Source organism: Schistocerca gregaria, chromosome 1 (assembly GCF_023897955.1).
Source record: "Schistocerca gregaria isolate iqSchGreg1 chromosome 1, iqSchGreg1.2, whole genome shotgun sequence".
NCBI lineage: Eukaryota > Metazoa > Arthropoda > Insecta > Orthoptera > Acrididae > Schistocerca > Schistocerca gregaria.
Window position 1 is genome coordinate 1,015,138,184 of NC_064920.1, and position 21,221 is coordinate 1,015,159,404.

A 21,221-nucleotide genomic window follows, 5' to 3' on the forward strand; every position below is an offset into this window, starting at 1 on the left:
CACCTCTTGTTGTTTTGCGGGCCATTGTCACAGTACAGGCCTACATTCATGTTTTAAGCACCTTCTTGCTTCCCACTGTTGAAGGGCAATTCGGTGATGGCGATTGCATCCTTGAACATGATCGAGCACATGTTCATAACGCACGGCCTGTGGCGGAGTGGTTACACGACAATAACATCCCCATAATGGTCTGGCCTGCACAGAGTCCTGACCTGAATCCTACAGAACACCTTTGTGGTGTTTTTGAATGCCGACTTCGTTCACCGACCGACATCGATACCTCTCCTCAGTGCGGCACTCTGTGAAGAAAGGGCTGCCATTCCCCAAGAAACCTTCCAGCAACTGACTGAACGTATGCCTGCTAGAGTGGATGCCGTCATAAAGGCCAAGGGCGGGCGAACACCATATTAAATTCCAGTATTACCCTGGAGGGGCAACGGCCTTGCCGCAGTGGATACACCGGTTCCCGTCAGATCACCGAAGTTAAGCGCTGTCGGGCGTGGCCAGCACTTGGATGGGTGACCATCCGGGTCGCCACGTGCTGTTGCCATTTTTCAGGGTGCACTCAGCCTCGTGATGCCAACCGACCGAATAGTAGGGGCTCCAGTAAATCATAACGACCGGGAGAGCGGTGCGCTGACCACACGCCCCTCCTATCCGCATCCTCAATGGAGGATGACACGGAGGTCGGATGGTCCCGATGGGCCACTTGTAGCCTGAAGACGGAGTGCTTATTACCATGGAGGGCGCCACGAACTTGTAAGTCATTTTCAGACAGGCGTCCGGATACTTTTGATCACATAGTGCAATTGTCGTGTGCAAAGCCCAGTACAACCGCGGCACGGACAAGCTCTCTCGAGATTCGAGTCACGTGACACGCCGAGCTGTCACGTGCCCTGCAGACAACGGCTTTCCCTCTCCAACCCCGCAACTAATTATATTGCTCGCGAGTGTAAAATAACGCCAATGCGACGTACAAGGAGGAGGAATGACGTAACGGTCCGACGCGACCAGCAGAGCAGAGACGCGGCCGAGAGAGACGGGCGCGTCGTCAGGCATACCTGCGGCCGGCAGCGGCCGGGATTATCCGGCAGGTAAACAATTACGGGGCTAATTGCGCGCCAATCCCGCGGCTCACGCGCTAAGCCGGCCGCCCGCGGCGCCGGCACGGCACGCTGCTGCAGTACAGCAGAGCGCAGCGCGGCCACGCAGCCGCGGCGCTGCCCCAGGCCGGCCCGGCCGCCTACTGCCCACTTGCTGACACCAGGCACCGCCCCCGCGGGTTGACTTCCGCAGCGCCCCTGATTACGATGCAGCGCGGCGCCTCTGGCTTTGCGAAAGGCCCGGTCAACCGCTGCAGCCTACCTCTACACAGACGTCAGGAGCTGCGGCGTTGCACGCCGAGAGGCTCACACTGTGGTTGCATCTACGTCTGCGTGGATACTCCGCGAATCACACTTAAGTGCCTGGCAGAGAGTTCATCGAACCACCTTCACACTATCTCTCTCTCTTATTCAAATCTCGAACAACGCGCTGGAAAAAGGAACGCCAATTTCTTTTCGTGCGATCTCTGATTTCCCTTATTTTAATACGATGATTTTATTATGATGTTCGTTTCTCCTTATACAGGGTGTTACAAAAAGGTACGGCCAGACTTTCAGGAAACATTCCTCACAAACAAATAAAGAAAAGATGTTATGTGGACATGTGTCCGGGAACGCTTAATTTCCATGTTAGAGCTCATTTTAGTTTCGTCAGTATGTACTGTACTTCCTCGCGTTACAGCCAGTTGGCCCAATTGAAGGAAGGTAATGTTGATTTCGGTGCTTATGTTGACATGCGACTCATTGCTCTGCAGTACTAGCATCAAGCACATCAGTACGTAGCATCAACAGGTTAGTATTCATCACGAACGTGGTTTTGCAGTCAGCGCAATGTTTACAAATGTGGAACTGGCAGATGCTCATTTGATGTATGGATTAGCACGGGGCAATAGCCGTGGCGCGGTACGTTTGTATCGAGAGAGATTTCCAGAACGAAGGTGTCCCGACAGGAAGACGTTCGAAGCAATTGATCGGCGTCTTAGGGAGCACGGAACATTCCACTGTAGAATGAAGGCTTTCACGACCGGGTGACATGGCTGCTCATATACTTTGCGGGATGTGAGGTCGTGGTCCAAGAACTTTTCTGCTCCTTACGTTTCGTCCAGGACTGCGCTGGCCTTCCTCAGACGCGCTGCTCCGCTGAGTCTTGCTGACTGACTGGTCGGGTGTCTGAGAGCGACTTATATATTGTGAGAAAGGGGGGGGGGGGGGACGCAGTTCAGGTGACACGTGATGAGCAGTGATAATCCATAGCAAAGATAAGGTTGACTATCGATTACCACCTTGTCAAAGATAAAAATGGTTAGCAATTTTGTAGAGCCACTGTCCATATATCGCTGAGTTTCATAGCCTCCTCTTTCCTATTAAAATTATCGTGATGTTTATAAATTTCAATAGCTTCTCTGTATAACCGTGGATAGTAATTTAACGTTGTAGATAAAACTTCGGTATCCGAAAACTTCACTTGGTGGTTGCCTGGTTGAAGAGCATGTTCCGCTACAGCTGATTTTTCTATTTTTCCAAGTCGACAAAGACTTTTATGCTCTTTCAGTCGAGTATTTACGCTTCTTTTGGTAGTACCAATATAAACTTTACCACAGGTACATGGAATTTTATACACACCACATGTCGACAGAGGAGGGCGTTTATCCTTCACAGATCGTAGTACTTGACTTATTTTCTTTGTTGGTTTAAAGACCGGTGTTATGTCATATTTTCGTAAAATCTTACCGATCCTATCTGTTACTTTTTTAATAAAAGGGAGAACTACTGTGTTTTTCTATCGTTGTGGTTCATTCTTATCTTTTGGTCTTCTGTTCCTTGGACGCAAAATTCTATTTATATCTTTTTTTGAGTAGCCGTTTTTTTCAAAAGCCTGCTTCACATGTTTCACTTCAGCATCCAAATGTTCAGGTGTACATATCCGTTCCACTCGATCGACAAGACTTTTTATGACACCCCTTTTTTGTTGTGGATGATGATTAGAATTTTTATGTAAATATCTGTCCGTAGGTGTTGCCTTCCGAAAAACTTTATATTCCAAGCTTCTATCGGACCGTCTCATAACTAAGACATCCAAGAAAGATATTCTGTTATCCTTTTCTATTTCCATGGTAAACTTTTTTTTTTGGGGTGAATTTTATGTAAATAATCAAAGAAATCGTCCAAGGCCTTTCTGCCATGGGACCAAACCACAAATGTGTCATCTACATATCGATACCAACGAGATGGTTTGTTATTAGCTTTGTCTAGGGCTGATTGTTCAAATCTCTCCATGTAAAGATTGGCAATCGCAGGGCCTAATGGGTTACCCATTGCTACTTCGTCAAATTGTTCATAAAATTCATCATCCCATTGGAACTGACTTGATGTGAGACAATGTCTGAAAAAAAAAACAGCCAAATCTTCTGGAAAAATATCCGCTATGAAAATCATAACTTCGTTAACAGGAATCATTGTGAATAAGGACACAATGACAAAACTTACAAGAATATCTTCAGGGGTCAGAGTTAGTCCCTCTAGTTTTTCAATAAAATGACGCGAGTCTTTTATATATAAGCCCGTTTTTCCAATAAATGGTTGTAAACAAGTTGTTAAATACCTTGCTATTTCATAAGTGCGAGAATTGATGGCACTGACTATGGGTCTTAAAGGAAAATCTATTTCGTGAATTTTATGTACACCATACAATCGAGGACACATAGCTTCACTTTTCAACAAAGTTCTTTTATCTTCGTTTTGGATAGAGGAAGATGACTTAATCAAATTATTAGTTTTCCTAAGTACACTGGCTGTAGGATCCCTCGCAAGTTTTTTATACTGTCCTGACGTTAAAAGGTTCAAAATTTTCCTTCGGTAATCTTCTGTATTCATAACAACAGTAGCGCTCCCTTTATCTGCAGGAAGAACCACTATTTCTTCATCTGCATTCAAATCCATAAGAGCCTTCCTCTCACCTTTTGTTAAATTACTTTCTACAGGTCTGCTGTGGCTTAAAACTCTAGAAAAAGCATAAAAGTCTTTGTCGACTTGGAAAAATAGAAAAATCAGCTGTAGCGGAACATGCTCTTCAACCAGGCAACCGCCAAGTGAAGTTTTCGGATACCGAAGTTTTATCTACAACGTTAAATTACTATCCACGGTTATACAGAGAAGCTATTGAAATTTATAAACATCACGATAATTTTAATAGGAAAGAGGAGGCTATGAAACTCAGCGATATATGGACAGTGGCTCTACAAAATTGCTAACCATTTTTATCTTTGACAAGGTGGTAATCGATAGTCAACCTTATCTTTGCTATGGATTATCACTGCTCATCACGTGTCACCTGAACCACGCCCCCCTTTCTCACAGTATATAAGTCGCTCTCAGACACCCGACCAGTTAGTCAGCAAGACTCAGCGGAGCAGCGCGTCTGAGGAAGTCCAGCGCAGTCCTGGACGAAACGTAAGGAGCAGAAAAGTTCTTGGACCACGACCTCACATCCCGGAAAGTATATCAACAGCCACGGAAAATTCCAGCCTATGACTCGCGACTGGGGAAGACCTAGAAAGACGAGGACACCTGCAATGGACGAGGTAATTCTTCGTGCAGTTTATGATAACCCTAATGCAAGCGTCAGAGAAGTTGCTGCTGTACTAGGTAACGTTGATCACGTCACTGTATGGAGAGTGCTACGGGAGAACCAGTTGTTTCCGTACCATGTACAGCGTGGGCAGGCACTATCAGCAGCTGATTGGCCTTCACGGGTACATTTCTGCAAATGGTTCATCCAACAATGTGTCAATCCTCATTTCAGTGCAAATGTTCTCTTTACGGAGGAGGCTTCATTCCAATGTGATCAAATTGTAAATTTTCACAATCAACATGTGTGGACTGACGAGAATCCGCAGCAATTGTGAAATCACGTCATCAACACAGATTTTCTGTGAACGTTTGGGCAGGCATTGTTGGTGATGTCTTGATTGGGCCCCATGTTCTTCCACCTACGCCCAGTGGAGCACGTTATCATGATTTCATACGGGATACTCTACCTGTGCTGCTAGAACATGTGCCGTTACAAGTACGACACAACATGTGGTTCATGCACGATGGAGCTCCTGCACATTTCAGTCGAAGTGTTCGTACGCTTCTCAACAACAGATTCGGTGACCGATGAGTTGGTAGAGGCGGACCAATTCCATGGCCTCCACGCTTTCCTGACCTCAACCCTCTTGACTTTAATTTGAAAGCTCTTGTCAACAACATCCCCGGTACCAAATGTAGAGACTCTTCGTGCTCGTATTGTGGGCGGCTGTGATACAATACGCCATTCTCCAGGGCTGCATCAGCGCATCAGGGATTCCATGCGACGGAGGGTGGATGCATGTATCCTCGCTAACGGAGAACTTTTTGAACATTTCCTGTAACAAAGTGTTTGTAGTTACGATGGTACGTTCTGTTGCTGTGTGTCTCCATTCCATGATTAATGTGATTTGAAGAGAAGTAATAAAATGAGCTCTAACATGGAAAGTAAGCATTTCCGGACACCTGTCCACATAACATATTTTCTTTCTTTGTGTGCGAGGAATGTTTCCTGAAAGTTTGGCCTTACCTTTTTGTAGTATAAATTTGAAAACTTAATAAACCACGGAATAACGTAGATAGAGAGGTAAAAATTGACACACATGCTTGGAATGACATGGGAGTTTATTAGAATAAACAAAGTTCACAAAATGTCCGACAGATGGTGCTGGACAGCAAAACGTCAGTAACTGCTACCGTGACGTGTGAGAGGTACGCCGATATGTTACAGAATCGCATCATCCCCAGCCTGGCTGATAGACACCTGCTGGAACGTACGATGTTTATTCAGGATGGCGCTCCACCCCATATTGCTAGACGCGTGAAAGATCTCGCGCGTCGGTTGATGATGATCGTGTGCTCAGCCGTCACTTTCGTCATGCTTGGCCTCCCAGGTCCCCAGACCTCAGTCCGTGCGATTCTTGGCTTTGGGGTAACCTGAAGCCGTAAGCGTATCGTGATCGACCGACATCTCTAGGGATGCTGAAAGACAACATCCGACGCCAATGCCTCACCACAACTCCGGACATGCTTCACGGTGCTGTTCACAACATTATTCCGCGACTACAGCTATTGTAGAGGAATGATGGTGGACATATTGAGCATTTCCTGTAAAGAACATCATCTTGTCTGATCAGATGAAGCGCCATCTGTCGAACATTTTTGAACTTTTGTATTTTTTTGGTTCTAATAAAACCCCATGTCATTCCAAGCATGTGTGTCAATTTGTACCTCTCTATCTACATTAATCCGTGATTTATTCCGTTTTCAAATTTATACTGACTTTTTGATCACCCGGTAGGTCTCTCTCTCTCTCTCCTCCCGGAAGGCCATGAAGGCCCAACGGTACCGACCGGGCGCCGTATCATCCTCAGTCTATCGGCATCACTCGGATGTTGATGTGGAGTGGCATGGCTCTGCACACCGCTCTCCCGGCCGTATGTCAGTTTACGACACCGGAGCCGTTACTTCTCACTCAAGTAGCTCCTCAGTTTGCCTCCAAGTGCTGAGTGCACCCCGCTTGCCAACAGCGCTTGGTAGACCAGATGGTCGCTCATCCAAGTGCTAGCCCAGCCCGACAGCGCTTAGCTTCAGTTATCTCACGGGAACCGGTGTTACCACAGCGGCAGGGCAGTTGTCCCCTATTTAGGCCGTCGTCAACGAAATATTTTCGCATTTTGAGGAAAATTTCGTGAGAAGATTACGCCGCAACGAAAAACGTCTTTGTTTTAATGGTTTCCGTCCGAAATTCTGTATCATGTCAGTGACACTTGTAACGTTCTTTAAAAATGACATCTTTACGAGCACTTTCAATGTCTGATCTGTGCCGGCCGGTGTGGCCGAGCGATTCTAGACGCTTCAGCCTGAAACCGCGCGACTACTACGGTCGCAGGTTCGAATCCTGCTTCGGGCATGAATGTGTGTGATGTCCTTAGGTTACGTAGGTTTAAGTAGTTCTAAGTTCTAGGGGACTGATGACCTGTCCTTAGGTTACGTAGGTTTAAGTAGTTCTAAGTTCTAGGGGACTGATGACCTCAGATGTTCCATAGTTCTCATAGGCTATTTGAACCATTTTGTCTGACCTGTGGAATGGGTACTGAACTCTAAATGTCGTGTGCGTGTCGTAAGAGCAAGTGGTGTGCTTACCCTGTTTTGTCGTTAGCAAAACTTTTTCACGAATCGATTGGGCAATGCTACTCTCAATACCAACAAACTCACCCCCTTATGCACTGAATCATCTGGCCTTGAAACTTCATGGCAGATTAAAACTGTGTGCCGGACCGAGTTCGATTCTCGATCCGGCACCCAGTTTTAATCTGGCAGGAAGTTTCGTATCAGCGCACACTCTGCTGCAAAGTGAAAGTCTAATTCTGGAATCATCTGGCCTTGTTCAAATCTGATAACTTTGGTCCCTGTGCACATAACAAACAAATTAAATTGTCTTACATTTACAGCAACGGTGGAACGCGTATATTCAGGTCTCTCATAAAAATAATATAAATGTGCTAACTACAGACTAAGCAGTGTGCAATGCCGACCATAATACTTGAAATGCACATAAAATTCGTGAAATGTTAACACAAAAATAGAATGACCTTTTTTGCCAGTAAATGTTTTTCAGCAGTGCCCGCATGTCATCTACATTCGTTACATCTCCTTTTAAAATTATTTATCTGTATAAAAGCTGTTAAATTCTTTAAAAAATCGCTTAATTTAATAAATTTGACTGTAAAATGTGAAGAAATTGTGGGTGATACTGTTTTTTTAAGTATCATATTTGGATTTCCCACCCTAAAAAAAAAATAAGTATAAGGTATTTTCATAAAAAAAAATTTCCATCGTTGGCCTGTGGTATTAGAAGAAACAAAGGCTAAACACACTATCGCCTCTTGCACCGACAACTGGCAAGTATCGGTCCCCGCGAACTGTATGCTGAGCACCAGATGGCAGTAGCGGTCAGATAAGACAAGCTCTCACAGTTGAAGACATACTGACGTGCGTCATTTTACCCGCTGCACCAAATTCCCCACTCTTCCCTACAACAAACCACGTCTGCCACACAAAATAAAACGTGTGCCTAGTGGTTCGTATCGTGTCCGTAATTAGCTACCACCCAAAATTAATCACAAATCATGAGGTGGATGCTCTCCAATAAAAATGGCTCTGAGCACTATGGGACTTAACATCTGAGGTCATCAGCCCCTACAACTTAGAACTACTTAAACCTAAATAACCTAAGGACATCACACACATCCATGCCAGAGGCAGGATTCGAACCTGCAACCGCAGCGGTCGCGCGAGTCCAGACTGAAGCGCCTAGAAACGCTCGGCCACACCGGCCGGCTATCCAATAAAAGATCATGTTCATATAGTTGGTTTATTGGTCTGTAAACGAGAAAATACGTCTAATTATCTCTTACTCATTCATGCTGATATATTTCACAAATTCAAATCATTTTACTTAAAAGAACCCACAGTCTGTTCACTTTAGCTCATTATGAAACTGATTATAGGTCTAGTATTATGCTTATAAATTATTCAGTGAGCAAGTGTCCAAGCTAACAATGGGTATTCACATTAATTTCGTAAGCTAACGTCTCGTCCGGTATTATCCCACTACTCAACACAAAACATTCTCGACTTCACATCTTCTCATTAAATTTCATATATAAATTGACTACGCCCTCGATACAACTGCTAAAGACATTGCTCTAAACAATTAGGGGAACAAGGCTTTGGCCATCTGCCACACTTCATGGAGCAATATTTGAGAACTGGGTATGTTGCCAAATTATACTTTTATCTTTCAGAAATTGGATACACAACAACACATCATTATAGCCTCAATCTTTTACATAAAAAGGACTGAAACGTCCGACAGGTGTCGAAAATAAAGTGTCAAAATCCTGAGTGTTTTTCATTGGACACAGAGTGCAACAACGTGTATGGCCTCCGTGATCGTTTATCACTGTCTGACACCAACGTGGCATGCTTTGTATAAGTCTACAGAGATCACACTGTGCTATCCGACACCAGTCTTCAATGAGAGCCCACGACAGTCGTTGGAGAGTCTACGGTGGAGAGGTAGACCACGAACACGTCTGCCAGCATGTCCCACATACGCGTAATAGAGTTTAGATCGGGACTCACCGCCGACCGTTCCACTACTTCAATCTCCAGGCTTCGAAAGGCACCCCTGCTGACGCCGACCACTTAGTCACTGTCATTAGATGGAATTCAGGGTCACCACAGTATACAGTTCGATGATGCGAAAAGTTCGATGGTGTGAAAAGTGGCAGTTGACCCTAAATAACGAAAAGTGTGAGGTAATCCGCATGAGTGCTAAAAGGAACTCGTTAAGCTTCAGTTACACGAGAAATCAGTCTAATCTAAAAGCTGTAAATTCAACTAAATACCCAGATATTACAACTACGAACAAGTTAAATTGGAAGGAACACACAGAACATGTTGCGAGGAAGGCTAACCAAAGACTGCGTTCTATTGGCAGGAAACTTAGAAAATGTGACAGACATACTAAGGAGACTCCCTACACTACGCTTGTCCGTCCTCTTTTAGAATATTGCTGCGCGGTGTGGGATCCTTACCAGATAGGACTGACGGAGAACATTGAAAAAGTTCAAAGAAAGGCAGCACTTTTTGTACTATCGCGAAATATTAGAGAGAGTATCACAGAAATGATACAGGATTTGTGCTGGAAATCATTAAAAGAAAGGCGATTTTCGTTGCGACGGAATCTTCCCACGAAATTCCAATCACCAACTTTCTCCTCCGAATGCGAAAATGTTTTCTTGAGCGTGACTTACACGGGGAGGAACGATCACGACGAAAAAATAAGGGACATGAGCGCTCGTACGGAAAGATGTAAGTGTTCATTCTCTCCGTGCGCTGTAGGTGATTGGAATAATAGAGAATTGTGAAGGTGGTTCGATGAACCCCCTGCCAGGCACTTAAATGTGATGTGCAGAGTATCCATGTAGATGTACTGCCTGGCGGTAAAGTGAGCGTGGCAACGACTAGATCCGTATAGCTGACAGCTCTGAAGGTGCCCCACAAGATCGCAAAACAGTGGAAATCTGTCGGTTTCTTGGACAATATTTGTCAGGTACCACTCACTCACCGCAGGTCTCCGCTCACGAACATGGCCATCACCTTGCGGCGGAGAATATCTGGGCTCGTTTCTGCAAAACACGTTTCGCCATTGACGAAGTTGCCAATTGAAATGGGAACGGCAGAACTAAAGGCGAGCTGAAACATGATGTCGTGTAAAGGGGGCACTCGAACAGGGCGTCTGAGTCGTAAGATCGTTCCACGTAGCTCGTTAATTACAAGTCTGATCGGACACAGCGGCTCCAGTGGCCCTTCTGAGATCGTATAGCAGTGCTCAGGCGATATCCATACTACGTCGCAACGCCGAGGTCTTCACATGGAGCTGTAATACACCTCGTCCAACTTGCCTAGTGTACTGACCTGTCTTCCTGTAGCGTGTGCACAACCTATGGATAAAATGTAAATGTCGTGTGACTAAGGCCTCCAGTCGGGTAAACCGTTCGCCGGTTGCAAGTCTTTCGATTTGACGCCACTTCGGCGACTTGCACGTCCATGGGGATGAACTGATGATGATTAGGACAACACAACACCCAGTTCCGGAGTGGAGAAAATCCCAGACCCAGCCGGGAATCGAACCCGGGCCTTTAGGACCGACATTCTGTCGCACTGACCATTCAGCAACCGGGAGCGGACATCCCATGGATGACACATTCAGAGTCATTGGCATCTGCAGCATCACGACGTGAAGCCCATTCTTTTTGGATCAAACTGGCCGCCCTTGTAACTAGCACTGCATTATGATGTCGCGTTGCATGCTCTTGGTTCAATACAACGCCCACGAATGACAACCGCCATCTGTGTACCGCACCAGAAAACCCTGGGACACCGGTACTCACTTCCTTCTGAGGAGTTACGTGACACTGTAATGCGTAACACGGCAAATAGATGATGAATCATTTTCATTGTTGCCTACACTAAAAGCCGTGCGACGTGACCAAAATAGGTTTAACATACCGTACGGAAGCGAAACAAGCGCTGTCTCGTGTGTGAGATGCAGAGTGAGCGAGTGTGCTGGGGACCGAGCGAGGTGGCACATTGGTTAGCACACTGGACTCGCATTCGGGAGGACGAGGGTTCAATCCCACGTCCGGCCATCCTGATTTAGATTGCCCGTCGTTTCCCTAAATTGCTCCAGGCAAATGCCGGGATGGTTCCTTCGAAAGGCTACGGCCGACTTCCTTCCCCAATCCGATGAGACAGATGACCTCGCTGTTTGGTCTCTTCCCCAAAAACAACCAACCGATTGTGCCGGGACTTACCCCAGTTCACTGCTAGTAGCGCCACCTCACCTTGACGCGTCTGCGCGTAGCGCTTAAGTATTGCACCATAATTAAGTATAAAGTTAATAAAATTAAAAGTCGAAATTTCCGTTTCAAAATTTGTCAACATGTGCTTTAATGTAATAAAGTATAGTGGTCAAGTCCTAAAGTAATTAAATCAATCGTTCCGGTAGAAATAAAGTTTTAAGAAAAAATAGGTGGCGCTAAATAATGAAGCTAGAAAGCCAAAATGTGGTCAGAATGTACCTATGGAGGTCATAAATGAATGGTGCAAGTTTCAAGTCAAAAGAATTATAAATACAGTCAAAATCCACATTTTTAAGCAAGACTGAAGACGCTAAATATTAAACTTAGAAACGTAAATATTTGTTTAATGCTTCAGTTCAACTTAAAAAAATAACTAAGAGACTACCTTAAGCTACCTCTTATAATAAATGAAAAGCACCAGTTTGCCTACATAACAGTTTCCATTAATAAACAAAACTACTAAAATAAAATTCAATTAGTACTAGACATGGCTGCATCAGGAGGTACGAAACATGGAGAGTGATACACAACCAATTAAAAGAAGAGACAGTTGTCAATGTAAATACAGAATACATAAGGAACTTAAGCAATATCAATAAGATAAACAGAAATTAATAAATGCAGGAAAATGGAGGTGTCTGAGGTAACCTACAGTTTGAGAGTGTGGTGGTACTGCATTTTTACATTAACATTATAATTAAAGCAGTGGCTGTGTACCAGTTTTCATTAAATAAATGAGCAAAGTAAAATATGAACAGTATTTGATGAGACAACTACAAGGGGTGTTAAACATGGACAGTAATACAACTACCATTTAAAAGAAAGCCTTAACTATTGAAACTACAGTCTATGTGGAATACAAAGACAACTTCAACAAATAAAACAACTTAATGAATACAGGAAAATGGGAATATGTAGGAAGAGAGACTGTGGGAAGTAATGAACAACAAAGATGATTATACGAAGTTTAGGAGATGGTAAGTGTTGACCTGTGTCTGGTCATTTAGGATGAGATCTGGACTGTGAGCAAGATGTTTGTTAATTTCCAGGGCTTCCAGCAGGTTGAGATTATGGCCTTTGTTTGCTAAGTGAAGTACATGGGACACTGGCTGGTAGTTGTGACCCTCACTCAGTACATGCTCAGCAAATGCATAGTCTGAATTCTGCAACCTCCAGCTGCGTTCATGTTCATCCAGCCTAGTTGATATGTCTCTGCTTGACTGACCAATGTAAAATTTGTCACAATTAGAACAGGTGATTTTGTATACTCCACTGTTGCCTAATAACTAGATCTTGACTTTGCTATTAAAAACATACTGGCCTGTCGTGTACCTGACATAGTAGGAAAGTCTACACTTGCAGGATTTCAGTGCTTTGGCTACAGTCTGTGATACCTGACCTAGAAATGGTAGTGTACGTCATTTCTTGCAGACAGTTGATGGGGAAGCAGGTGGGGCACGGAGGAGGGGTATAATTTTCCGTTTTTGTTTCCTGTGCAAGATGTGGTCAATAAGAACTGGATTGTAGCCATTGGCTGTGGCAATAAATTTTATTGTATCTAACTCTGCTTTAAAATCATCTCTGGACATGGGGATAGATATAACACGGTGTACCATTGAGTGGAAAGCTGCATGTTTGTGAGTTATGGGGTGTTGTGAGCAAGAAGGTATTACTGTGTCTGTAGTTGTCGTTTTGCAGTAGATTTTGAAACAATGTGTGCGTGTACTGATGTCAATGGTGAGATCTAAGACGTTTATGGATTTGTTGCCAATTGCCATAGTGAACTGGATATTTTTATGTTGACTGTTTAGGTTTTTCAAGAATGTGTTGAGTTGTCTTGTAGTACAAATCCACATACACAGGACATCATCTACACATCTAAACCAGTATTTGGTGTTTGCACTATAAGGATCTGTTTTTAGAAAATTTTGTTCAAAGTGGTCCATAAATATTTCAGCCAACAGTGGACTAAGAGGGGAACCCATAGCTAAGCCATCTAATTGTTTATAAAGAGTCCCTTGGAACTGGAAATAGTTCTGTGTGAGGCAGGTCTGTGTGACCAGTCTCAAGTCATTCAATTCTACAGGATTGACATTTGACTTGTGCATCAGCTCTGTCAGAATATCAATGCATTCTACTACTGGTATGTTAGAAAACAAACTGCTGACATCAAAGGACACTAATTTATCACTGTATGAGACAGATATACCTTTTAACTTGTTTAATAGGTCCACAGAGTTTGAAAAACCATGCTTTGGTTTGAATTTAGTCTTGCTCTTAATTAGGACATCCAGTTTACTGGCTATTTTCTAATATGGAGCAATGAATGATGATACAACCGGACGAATGGGAACATCTTGCTTGTGCAGTTTAGGGAGCCCATACGTTCTAGGAGGCACTGGGTTCATATTAGTTAACAGTTTTGCTTCAAATTCAGAGAATATGCTATTGCATGAACTGATTGCATATTTAACATCCTCTTTGAACATTAGTAGGGTCTTTAGGAAGGACTTAGAAGCCTATGGTATTCAGAAAATCATTAACTTTATCCATATAATCACATTTGTTCAAAAGCACACTACTGTTGCCCTTATCAGATTTTGTTGCAACGATACCTTGGTGTTGTAATTTCTTGAGCGTGTGAAAGTCAATAGATCGTCGGATGTTACACACGAATTTGGGTTCGTTCATTAGTGCATTGGCAACTATATATTTTGCAGTGGTGTCTTTCGTTGAGGCATATTCAATATCAACTTTCATAACATCCAGTTGTTTTTCTGATGGAGGGTTGGGAGGAGCATATTTAAAACCTTTCTCAAGCACTTTTTGTTCGTTTGGAGACAGAACCAAGTTCGATAAGTTAATTACACGTTACGAAAAATTTTGTTCACAGTTTGAGGTTAGAGGTACATTCACCTTCCTAATCATAGATAATTTCTTGTTCTGCCGCAAAAATACGTCGTGAATAAGATCACTTACACTTTGACGAACTTCTCGATCGAAAACGTCAAACTCACACAGGTGTAACTTAGATGTCATTGCCATATGTATCACTTTTAGATGTGTACACATGTTGTCACGAACACGATACCATTTCTTCATTTTTTCCTTTATCCAAATGTATCTTGCGACGTCAATGGCTTTGTTTGCAGCGGCGGATGTTCCTCTTGACTTTATGGAGACGTATTTTTGCGTAATTTTGCGTTGCAAACACTGTTTGTTAAACCAAGTGTGTAGTGTTGATTTTGCTTTTTGTCTCAGTAATCTACTATAAAAGACGGATAATTGTGCTGTTGTGACACATTTTATCATATTAACAGAATCTTCCGTCGGTTCTTGAAAAAGAAAGCAAATATATCCCAACATTTCATCTGGTCACGCATTGCCGAGACAGTAGGAGGATAGTACTCGCCAGCCGTTACAACTGATGAACTCCAGCATAGAGATGAGATTGCATAGAATGTCGTTTCCGCGTCTGTCATTCAAGTTCACAATCAGTTCAACTCGATGCGCATCAGAATTAAAGCGATTACTGCTGCCAGAGGTGGCAGTACTGTATACCAGATTTACCGCCCTGTATAGGCCTGTATCATCTACAGGGTGGGGCAAATAAAAGCGGCCCGGAGAACAGAGTTTCAGTCTACAAAGAAACTCAGCAGATTAAAGGAAATACAGTACTAAGCTGACCATAGCAGATGTTGAAAAGGACTACCATTCGTCTCTTGGCACTTTTGGGCCCTGGTCAGCAAGATGCTAAAGGCGGATCGAAGCTGGACTGCTGGAATTGCTGCAGTCTCGTCCGAAATGTTCTGCTGCAGTTCTTGAAGACTATAAGTGTTGTTTCGATACAGCACAGACTTGAGGCTCCCCTAACAAAGACAGATCAGATGAAGTGGGTGGCCAGTTAGGGCCACGACCAACTGACCTCTGCTAACAATTCTGACAGGTATGAAGCCTGTAAATGTGCTCCAAGGTTCGACCGGCTGTATGGGCAGTTGCTCCATCCTGTTGGAAGTAACTGTAGGTCTTTTCCTCCTCCGTTAATTCTGCCACAAATTCACGTCCAATCGTATCCACTCGTCCAGATCACTTTTACTTCCCCTACTCTGTACAAATTTGATCTCGGATTCCTCCAACCACACTGTAATCACAAAATAAGTAAAATTTCGTTATTTGCTATCCTTAAGTTCTAATGATCGACACTCATTATGCTTAACAAAATTGTGTAGGCTACATTTAACTTTAGCGTTGTAATATTACGAGGAGATCGACCACCGTGGCCAAGCGGTTCTAGGCGCTTCAGTCCGGAACCGCGCTGCTGCTACGGTCGCAGGTTCGAATCCTACCTTGGGCATGGATGTGTGTGATGTTCTTAGTTTAGTTAGGTTTAAAAAGTTCCAAGTCTAGGGGACTGATGACCTCAGATGTTGAGTCTCATAGTGCTTAGAGATATTTGAACCATAACGCGGGCTTCTTTAACATTTTGAAACAGATGAAAGTCGTATGAGACCAAGTGGGGACTGTTTGGAGGCTGATCGTTGACAGTGAACCCAAGGCGTTCGATTGGTGCACATGTCACTCGCGCGTGGTATGTATGGCATTGTCTCGTTTAAGGAGAGGGTGTTCCTTGTGTGGATGAACTCTTCGAATGGAAAACTCGATTATAGCACGCTGTTTCTCTCGCACCGACATAGTTACTTTACACCTGCCATGTTACACACAGCGCTCTAGCGGCTGAGGACTGCAAATTCGTAGACATGAAAAGTAAAGGAGTGGAATGTTAATAATGTTTGTTATTAATTCGGAGACGTTACTTTTAAGCGCATCATCGTATAATACACTACTTACCATTATAATTCCTACAACATGAAGATATCGCGCTACAAACGCGAAATTAAACCAACAGGAAGAAGATTCTGTGATATGCAAATGATTAGCTTTTCAGAGCATTCACACAAGGATGGCGCCGATGGCTACACCTATAACGTGCTCACATGAGGAAACTTTTCAACCGATTTCTCATACACAAACAACAGTTAACCGGCGATACCTGGTGAAACGTTGTTGTGATGCCTCGTGTAAGGAGGAGAAATACGTACCATACGTTTCTGACTTTGATAAAGGTCGGATTGTAGCCTATCGCGATTGCGGTTTATCGTATCGCGACATTGCTGCTCGTGTTGGTCGAAATCCCATGACTGTTAGCAGAATATGGAATCGGTGGGTTCAGGAGGGTAATACGGAACGCCGTGCTGGATCCCAACGGCCTCGTATCACTAGCAGTAGGGATGACAGGCATCGTATCCGCATGGCTGTAAGGGATTGTGCAGCCACATCTCGATCCCTGAGCCCACAGATGGGGACATTTGCAAGACAACAACCATCTGCACGAACAGTTCGACGAAATTTGCAGCAGCATGGACTATCAGCTCAGAGACCATGGGTGCGATTACCCTTGACGCTGCATCACAGACAGGAGCGCCTGCGACGGTGTACTCAACTACGAACCTGGATGCACGAATGGCAGAACGTCATTTTTTCGGATGAATCCAGTTTCTGTTTACAGCATCATGATAGTCGCATTCGCGTTTGGCGACATCGCGGTGAACGCACATTGGAAGCGTGCATTCGTCATCGCCATACTGGCGTATCACCCGGCGTGATGGTATGGGATGCCATTGGTTACACGCCTGGGTCACCTCTTGTTCGCTTTGAAGGCACTTTGAACAGTGGACGTTGCATTTCACATGTGTTACGACCCGTGGCTCTACCCTTCATTCGATCCCTGCGAAACTCTACATTCAGCAGGATAATGCACGACCGCATGTCGCAGAGTCTGTACGGGCCTTTCTGGATACAGAAAATGTTCGACTGCTGCCATGGCCAGCACATTCTTCAGATCTCTCACCAACTGAAAACGTCTAGTCAACTGTGGCCGAGCAACTGGCTCGTCACGATACGCCAGTCACTACTCTTGATGAACTGTGGTATCGTGTTGAAGCTACATGGGTAGCTGTACCTGAACACGCCATTCAAGCTCTGTTTGACTCAATGCCCAGGCATATCAAGGCTGTTATTACGGCCAGAGATGGTTGTTCTGGGTACTGATTTCTCAGGATCTACGCACCCAAATTGCGTGAAAATGTAATCACATGTCAGTTCTAGTATTATATATTTGTCCAATGAATACCCGTTTATCATCTGCATTTCTTCATGGTGTAGCAATTTTAACGACCAGTAGTGTATTTCATAATTTAGAATCAATTTTCACCTCCGCCGCGAAGTATTCTCTGGTTTGAAAATTCCTGGGACATGAAAACTGTGGGCCGGAGCGGGACATGAAGCTAGGAGCTTTGGCTTTTAATCAGTTTGAAAGATTCAATTTTTCATAACGTTAAGTCGTATTATTACTTTGCACTCAAATAAAATGTACCCCCTTGACTTTTTGTCGCAGTCCTGAGTCCCATTTACGTGTGATCTGTGGAACGCGATTCAAATTATTCAGTGTAATACACCGGCATTGATTTGTTTCGTTACACTTCTCTAAGGTGTTTCAGAGATAAAGTACGTAGAACTTTACTGTTAAGCCTCCGACTATGAACTCGGATGAAACATTACTTTGATGGAACATTCTACGAGAAAATCGCAGGGGTATTCTATTAGATAATGAGTAACCAGACGACGCGTTGGCAGTAATGCGGCGCAAATACAGAATCAACAAGAGAGAGAGCTGCCTTAGCTGAATCAATAGGTGGCGCGCGGGACGGACAGCCTGCCGGCTTATCTGGCGATAACACCTAGGCAGCCATCTGGCAGCAGCCGCTGCCCTGCGGTCACACACAGGGGGCAGGCTGTGAGCCGGCCGCGCATGTGCCCGAGGGACACGGCACGGTACGCGGACACACGACTGCGCTCCGTCCGAAAATTTGCAAGGGATACCACTGTTCCGACCTGTCTGGAGAGAACTAATCTCCTCACAGGAAATCAACATGGGTTCTGCGAACAGCGGTGTAGTGAGTCGCAGCTTGACCTGGTCGTGCATGACATCCACAAGACGCGCCCAGGATGACATCCTAAAGCGTTCCGTAGAGTAACGGAACACCCCAGCTGAGCAAAATACAAACTTACTGAAAAAAGGAGCAGCTCTGACAGTTGATTGCGAATTTTCCAGCAGACGGATCCAAGCAACTCGTTTGGTAGAAATCATCAAATGCAAAATTCGGACGAATTCCAAGGGAGCGTCACAAAGCACATTGCTACATCTACATCTACATCTACATGGGTACTCTGCAAATCACATTCAAGTGCCTGGCAGGGGGTTCATCGAAGCACCTTCATAATTCTCTATTATTCCAATCTCGTATAGCGCGCAGAAAGAATGAACACCTATGTCTTTCAGTACGAGCTCTGATTTCCCTTATTTGTTCGTATGTTCAAATGTGTGCGAAATCTTATGGGACATAACTGCTAAGGTCATCAGCCCCTAAGCTTAACCTAAATTATCCTAAGGACAAACACATGCCCGAGGAAGGACTCGAACCTCCGCTGGGACTAGCCGCACATTCCACGACTGTTGCGCCTTACATTTCCCTTATTTTATCGTGGTGATCGTTCCTCCCTATGTAGGTCGGTGTCAACAAAAGCCGCGCGGGATTAGCCAAGCGGTCTAAGGCGCTACAGTCATGGACTGTGCGGATAGTCCCGGTGGAGGTTCGAGTCCTCCCTTGGGCATGGGTGTGTGTGTTTGTCCTTAGGATAATTTAGGTTAAGTAGTGTGTAAGCTTAGGGACTGATGACCTTAGCAGTTAAGTCCCAAAGATTTCACACACACATTTGTCAACGAAGGAGGAGAAAGTTGGTGACTGGAATTTCGTGAGAAGATTCCGTCGCAACGAAAAACACCTTTCTTTTAATGATTTCCAGCCCAAATCCTGTATCATCTCTGTGACACTCTCTCTCTCATATTTCCCGATAATACAAAACGTGCTGCCCTTCTCTGAATTTTCTCGATGCGCTCCGTCAGTCCTATCTGTTAAGGATCCCACACCGCGCAGCACTATTCTAAAATAGGACGGACAAGCCTAGTGTAGGCACTCTCCTTAGTAGACCTGTTACATTTTCTAAGTGTCCTGCCAATAATACGCAGTCTTTGGTTAGCCTTCCCCACAAGATTTTCTATATATTCCTTCTAATTTAAGTTGTTCCTAATTGTAATACCTAGGTATTTAGTTGAATTTACGGATTTTAGATTAGACTGATTTATCGTGTAACCGAAGTTTAACGAGTTCCTTTTAGCACTCATGTGGATGACCTCACACTTTTCGTTATTTAGAGTCAACTGCCATTTTGTTCGCGATATACTTAAATTCTTTTCTGACGTCCTTTGAGAGATCCTTGAGACCGTTTTTGATGTTGCTTGTAGCACAGTCGTAACCCCACAAAATTTTAGAGAAACATAGCATGACCCGCGGGGTTAACAGAAACAATGCATTGCGGGAGATCATTATAGGTGTATTATGCGATTGTTGACTAACCTTGGAAACGATCACAAACCATAAAATATTTCTTCTTCACCTTCTTGCGTTACGGCCTCTGTAGGACCACGGGTGGACTGCATTTTCCTCTTCTTCTCCCAGAACCTCTTCAATCTTTCTCTTCGTCTCTCCCGCTCTTCTTCCGAGATCTTCAGTGTCCGGTTCTCCTGTCGGCTCCACTGGTCACAGTCTAATCTGTCATAAAATATTTGAGTTTTCTTTCTCCTTTTTTTAATGCTGCACCACCAGCGTTGCTGGCTGTTGCTTTAATGGATTTGGAGGTACAGCCTGTTAAACCTTGCGTTCCTTGCCACTCTTCGATGATGGTAGTTTGATACCTGTGTATGCGTCCGGGACATTTAATGTGGAAACGTCACATAAAACTAGCTTCAGGAAAAGCATATGCAAGACCGAGATTCACTGGAAAATCCCAAGGCAAAGTATTTCATCCATGAAAGAGGTGGCGTTCGAAATACTCGTTCGATCGATTCTTTATTATTGGTCGATCTGAGGTCCTTACTTGATCTGATTGATAGAGACAGAGAGAAAATCCAAAGTTGAGCGGAGAGTTTCGTTACCGAGTTCGTTTAGTAAGCGCGGAGTGTGACAGGAAAACTGTCATCAAATTCCAGTCGAAAACTTTACGTGGAAGACATTGTACGTAGTCGCGAGATATCCTGTTAAAATTCCGAGAGCATACGTTGGAAGTTGTCTGCTATACATGCCGTTCATACTACGTTTTGTATGTCGTATCAAGCCTGTACGACAGTTACACATTTTTAAGTCTGGAGGCGGTCGAGAAGCGTCTAGAACATTGAAATATCATTAGATCGGTTTCAGTAAAACACTTTAATAACAAATACTGATCTTTAGAATATATCCATGTCCATATGTGAGACGATACTACATACTATAATCCCAGAATACAGTCAATGATAAAATGCTCTTCATCCGTCATCATCATCATTTTCATCATTACTGACTAGCAAGTTGCCGATGTGGTGTCACCTAAAAAGGACTTGCAATACGGCAGCCGAACTCCTCGAATGGGGCCTCCCGGCCAACGATGCCACACGATCATT

General features: G+C 44.2%; 1 pseudogene; it reads left to right on the top strand.

Moving 5' to 3' along the window:
* Positions 1 to 432: 432 nt before the first annotated feature.
* Positions 433 to 550, top strand: LOC126287338 (5S ribosomal RNA; annotated as a pseudogene).
* Positions 551 to 21,221: the final 20,671 nt, after the last annotated feature.